Genomic DNA, 6,000 nt, shown 5'->3' with positions numbered 1-6,000 from the left:
TTATGGTCCCTTTTTTTCTGACATAATTTTAACAGCAAGTAGGTGGTTGACCAGTTCCACCATGTTCTTTGCAGAGTACAGGGTACCCAAATTTTGTTATTCAAAATCAGTTCAGGCAGATCTGGGATGTTTTTCAGTGAAAAAAAATTGCAGAGAACTATGTGTGGTTTTAATGTCGTTCATCCTGCACTTTGGTATGCACAAGAAGCAAAATGTTTTCTCAGAGTCAAGCAGAGAAACCCTGCTGCCAGCCCCAAAACCCTGCAAAGCTACTGTGCACCCCATAGCAGTGAGCAATAGATGGCTGGTACAGTAGCTTGGAGCATTTGGGAATACGGAGGTCCACGGTCCACTGATTCCGTGGTCTACTGCAGTCTTCCTGAACCCTCAGATGAGGTCCCATCACAAGACGATTCCAGGTTTTCATAACACTGACTTTTGGAAGGGAAGAGGATACTGACCTAGTGCAGTAGTAACTGATGAGTTTAGATTTGCCTTACATCAAACTGACTCACCCTGCACTATACCAACTCACAATTCTCTCTTAATTGGGAGAATCACTAGGATAGTACTCACTGCCAGAATTCTGGGTCATAAAGTCATTCTCTGACTCAGTAGAAGGTTTACAACAGCTGTGGCAGTGATATGTACTGTAGGTGAGTCATGTTGAACTATTACCACAAACATAAGAATCTTATAAAACAAATATATAAAGGATTGTACTGCTTTATCTAAATTATAATGATACATTCATTGTTGTATAGCAAAAGATTTGACAATGCTATATTGTCCACTCAGTTTTCAGGAACTCACAATTTAAAAAATGAAGTTACTAAGACACTTCTCCCCAAAGAAATCAAAAGCGGCTTTTTTTTTTTTAAATTCAGAGGCTAAAATTTTAGTTGGTATAAATTTTCTGGCAGGCATTAAATTTGTGGAGGCATACTGGTTTAAAACCGCTCAGAATGTGATTCTAGATTCATGGGACAAAACCCCATGTTTATTGATTATGTAACTGCAAATGCAGATATGTCTGAAGTGCAGCATGCAATGTATGTACCAGCATATAACAAAATTTTCCCTGCATATTCAGAAGTAGAAAATGTTCTTTTCAATTTAAATTGTATGAAATTTAAATAAATAAATACTTTTGGGTGTTCAAATCAAGAATTCCAGTGAATAAAATCAAGAAAATACATAAAATATTAATTAAAGGAACTACTGATTTTCAGTGAATGGATGGTGAGGTAACCACTTACTTTGTAGGCCCCCACTACCTGAATATTTAATCCTTTGACCATGCAGTAAGGCTCCTTAAACTAACACCACAGACCAAACTCAACACTAGTCATGCCAAAGCACCGGGACACCCTCTGGCCTCCAGCCAGAGATTGTGAAGTGTGTGGTTTTGGGACAACTGATCTGAAGGAAAAAAAGATTACAGGGCTACCCCACAGTACCAACTAATCACTGGGAAAACCAAGTGGGCTTTAAATGAATTTCAGATTATTTCCTCCCTCCTATTACTTCTGGACAAGAGTCCTAGTCTGGGTTTTAGGTGCTGGGTTTTTACGAGTACAGAATGAATTGCCTTTGATGGAGCAAAGTGGGTTTATAGATGAGGACCTAACCAGTTGCTGTGGCATCTCTAAGGCCACAGTCGTGTCTCTGGCTTGAGAAGGCATCAACCTCCCACCTTCTGCCCTGTGGGAACAAACCCACCAAAGGCACCGCAGTGTCTCCAAGCGGCCTCTCAGCCCCCCCCGAGCAGGGACGCCGGGGGCGCCGCTGGCAGTCAGCGGCCGCCGGCTCCGCTCCCTCAGGAGCCCACAGCGGGCCGGGGGGCTTCCCACAGCGGGCCCGGGGCTCCCCGCCCGGCCGGGCCGCCCGGCCGAGCCCTCAGCCCCCGGGCATCGTTGCGGCAGCGGCTCCCGGGGGCCGGGCCCGCTGCTCCCGCCCGCTGCCTGGCTGTTTCATTCATGCTTTCTCCTTCGCCATCTCCCTCTCCGACTGAGGGGAAACGGGAGCGCGCGTGGGCGGCCGCTGGAAGGCTCCCTGTCAGTCAAGCGGCCGAGCTGAAAAGAAGGCGAGCGAGGGAGAAGGAGGCAGAACAGCTTTCCCGGGGGAGGGGGCGGCTGTTGTCGGCTGCCAGCCTCGCAGCCCTTCCCGGGGGCATCTGCAGAGACGGGGTGGGGGGAAGGCGGGAGCGGTGTTGCACCACAGACCTTCCTGCCTTTCGTCACCTGTCCCCCCCTCACAGAACGGCACCCAGCCGCCACGGGGGGGGCCGGCGGCCGCCCTGTCCGACGAGCCGGGCACAGGGTCCGTACCTCCGGCGCTGTGGGGGCTGCCCGTTCGTGTCTGCCGGGATAGCGGAGGGGGGGCGAGCCCGGTGGATGTCAGTGGTGGGGGTACGTGGGGCGGCGTGTCCCCCTCAGCTCTCCGCAGGACCGGGGAACTTCCTCAGGCTGGGGGACGCTCCGTAGAGCCGGCACCCACCGCAGCACGGCGGGCCGGCGACGGGGCTTTCGAGAGGAGGCTCGGGGCAAGTTGCACGGTTTCGGACGGGGGGGGGCGGCCCCGCAGCGGGCTGAGGTGGGCTGGCGCTCGGTACCGTCAGGGGAGGAGAGCGGAGCTCTGGTGCAGCGGAGCCGGGGGCTCGGCGGGGAAGAGCCCGCTACCCCCACCGCGCCGCAGCGCTGCCTTTGTGCTCCCTCCGCACCTGAGCGCCGGGCTGGGAGGGACGGCGCAGGTGGGGGCGGGCACGGCAGCAGCTGCGGCGCATCCCCGGAGCCGGGGCGGGGAGGTAAGGCGAGGCTGTGCCGTGCTGCGGCGGCCGCTCCCGGGGCTGCGGGGGGCGGCTGCACGCCGGGGGTGGCGGGCAGGGAACGTCCCTCTCTCGGCTTTTCCTGCAGCCGCTTCCCGTTTCGTCCTGCTGCGCGCAGAGAGATGCAACAGCGGCAGCCCGGTCCCGCGGGGAAGGACGGGGCTCGGAGGTGGGCGAGCGGCATAAGCCCGGCCGGTGCGCGGTGGGGCCGCCGGGCGAGGGGCCGGGGCCGGGGGGAGCAGCCGGCGGTGCCTTGCCGCTCCCGCGGTGTCGGTGGAGCCGCCCGCCAACCTGCGCCGGGGGCGGCCGCAGCCCGGCTCCTTTGGCGCCGCTCGCGCCCCGGGTGCCCGGTCCGCTCCGCGCCCGCAGGGCCCGGGCACGGCGGCGGTGCGAACCAGGCTGGGCTTTCCCCCCGTTTTCCCCCGCCACAGAACGCCGAGATACGCGGAGCAGATGCCGGTGTATGAGCCTAGCGGACCTCGCTTGGGAAAGGCTGGGGTGTTTGGGGGAGGCTGCTTTCGAACCGGCACAGCCGGTAGTTAACTACCGGCTGCAGTTAAAATTTTAGCAGCAGCAACAGCTTTGCGATGCTTTCCGGGAATGCTGCTGCCTGGGAGCTGATGTTCCAGGCGGCCCGCGGTACGCCGGCGCTCTCTCCTAGATGGCAGTGCTGAGAGCAGGATAGCTGCCGGTGAAGGCAATAAAGTGGTGGGAGCCCGGAGACCTGTGCAGCTGGATTTTGGTAGAGTTCAGCATTCACATGTGCCCTGTGAACGCTTATTTGCAGTTAAGACAATTTTTTTTTCCTTCCAACTTTACATATGGTTGTCCTGTTATGCAGTTACGTTTTGGTGAGACTGTGGTTGTTGTTATGTGAGAAGGAAAAACAAATTTAGTAGGTTGAGCCTTTTTTTATTGCAGCGTTATTTACAAAGTTGCCGAGGTTCGGATCCAGCTCCACTGGCTGCCACCTGATTGGCAACGATTTACAGCTGGTGATCATGTTCTGTGTTTGTGTTAGAGCCACAAATCGCAGATACAGAAGAAATGTGGTTGCATTACCCTCTTTTTTTTTCTTTACTTCCGAAATGTTGCACATACTGAGGAAGGAAATTTTTTTTATTATTATTTGATCACAATGTTTTGTTAGTCAGTTTGAGATGGTAGCTTCCTTGTCGTATAAATTGTGCAGTTAATGGATCAGGTTCAAATCTCAGACCCAGAGCTCATGTTGATTTCAGCCCAAGTTGTGTGGTACATGACAAGAGTGTTGAATTTTACTGTGTGGGATAGCTGAAGCAAATTTTCTCACTGCTTGTTCTGCTTCCAGTTTGTTCCTTTGGAGTAGCAGAATGTAGTGATTTTGCCAGTGTTCTCATTGATATGTTTGAGTTAGTGTTGCACATCTGAAGCTGAGGATAGTTCAAGGGCTCAATATGTGCTCATTGAGAGAGAAAATTTAGCCAGGTGACTTGAATGTGGATAAAATGGACATGAGAACTCTTACTCTACATTTGCATATAAGGAATCCAAATGTTCTCAGTAGATGTGTGCAGAAAGGTAAGCACATCACATTTGGTTGTTTTATTCCTTTTGTTATAATTGAATGGGCATTTTTCTTTGTAGAAGTGTGCCATTGGTTTGTTAGGTTTTTTTACTTCTTATTTAGCAGTATTGTGGTTTCAGGGCTTTAAAATGTTTGTCACTCTACTGCAGAAAGAGTTGCCAACTGGATGTCATGCATGTAAAACTAGAACAAGAGCCTTTAAATAGCAAAACCATCAATTTAGTAACGATTTAGTGTGATAAATGGCAGAATGCACAAAAAGAATGCAAATCTGAACAGTTTTAGCATGCATCTTTTGGTATTAGTATTGATTAAGTACAAAGCACAAAAGGCAAATAAGCGCATGCAGCTTTTAAGTGCCTAAACAGGTTTGAAATGGAAGAACTGTTTTCTGTTATGTGGGGTTTTTTTTTGTTTTTTTTTTTTTTTTTTTTTTTTTTTTTTTTTTTCTGTTACACGGTTTATGCTTTTTTAAGAAGTGTGGCATGGGGGAAAGATGAGAGAAGTTTTTACAAGCATTTCTTTTGTTTTCTAAATATCAGAATTCCATTATGTAGCGGGATGCTCTCCATATCTGCTTTCTCAGTATCTGGAAAGGCAGATGTTGCTGCAGCAGGAACAATTACACTGATTTGCAGCACAGAAAAAAAAAAAAATCTGTTCTTTCTGCCTCTGTCTAAAAAGGTCAGCCATGCAGCTCTGGCTTGGGCTTGTCAACAAAAGAGATGAGACAGGGTAAGTTAAGTTTGTTCAACAATAGGAGTGAAGTAATGTACAGTTTCTGTTTCAGGAATAAAATGAATAAATTTGCCTAATCAACTGCACTGAAGAATTTCACTTGCTTGGCTTTGCCTCACAATTGTCCACAAGCCAACCCTTTCTCAAAGGCAAGGAGTTTTGCTAGGTTTGGTTGGTTGTTAGTTGCTTAACCAGATCACTCTCTCCTGTGGACTGTTGAGTCCAAAGGCAGAAGAGGCAGTGGAGTCTAGAGGCATGTAGGCTTTTGTAGAAGAGCCTTGCTGACTTGTAGCTTTTCAAAAGGTGTATGACAGAATCCCATAACTGAGAATTTTGCTCTCACAGTTGTTTTTCAGTTCCCTGCTTACCCTGTGTGGGCCAAGCAACGTGTGACTGATGTGACCCGAGATTCAACCTACGATAGGGCCTGGCTTCTTGGTTTAAACTGATGCTTACAGAGTTTATCTCGAGATTTCAGAGATAATGTGTTTCTACTTCAGAGAATATTTGAGACTTCCTTGCAAAGAGAACATGCAAATGAAATGTAAGAACTGAAGGAGTGATTGGCACTGAAGCACCTTTAGCAGAATAAGGCCAGAAGAGATGCAGAGTATATGTGTGCTGTATGTATCCATGCTACCACACAGAGAGCAAGCTATGATAGTCAAGAAAGGCAGGGGGTTTGACCATCTCTGGAAGGTCACGATATTTTTTATCTCATGATGGAACTCACGTTCTTTTCGTGACCAGACTGTCCTGTGATTTTGAGCAACATTTTAAAGAGCTAGTATGGCAATAATTCACATCTTAGAAATGAGATTCCAGCTCCTGTGTTGTAAGAGTCCTGATCTGTGACCAGCTAAAATGC

General features: G+C 49.5%; 1 protein-coding gene across 4 annotated transcripts in view; it reads left to right on the top strand.

Moving 5' to 3' along the window:
* Positions 1–2,220: 2,220 nt before the first annotated feature.
* PTPN5 (protein tyrosine phosphatase non-receptor type 5) overlaps positions 2,221–6,000 on the top strand; it is a 76,096-nt gene continuing 72,316 nt past the window's right edge. Inside the window, exon 1 of one of the 4 annotated variants that reach the window (XM_066187665.1) lies at positions 2,221–2,322. The gene's annotated coding sequence lies outside the window, so the exon portion shown is untranslated. The other 3 variants (XM_066187666.1, XM_066187671.1, XM_066187664.1) reach the window with 3 other exon arrangements.

Source organism: Chamaea fasciata, unplaced genomic scaffold (genome assembly GCF_029207755.1).
Source record: "Chamaea fasciata isolate MVZ Bird 193981 ecotype frontalis unplaced genomic scaffold, bChaFas1.0.hap1 SCAF_7, whole genome shotgun sequence".
Lineage (NCBI taxonomy): Eukaryota > Metazoa > Chordata > Aves > Passeriformes > Sylviidae > Chamaea > Chamaea fasciata.
The sequence above is the reverse complement of the archived record's forward strand: the minus strand, read 5'-3'. Positions and strand labels throughout refer to the sequence as shown.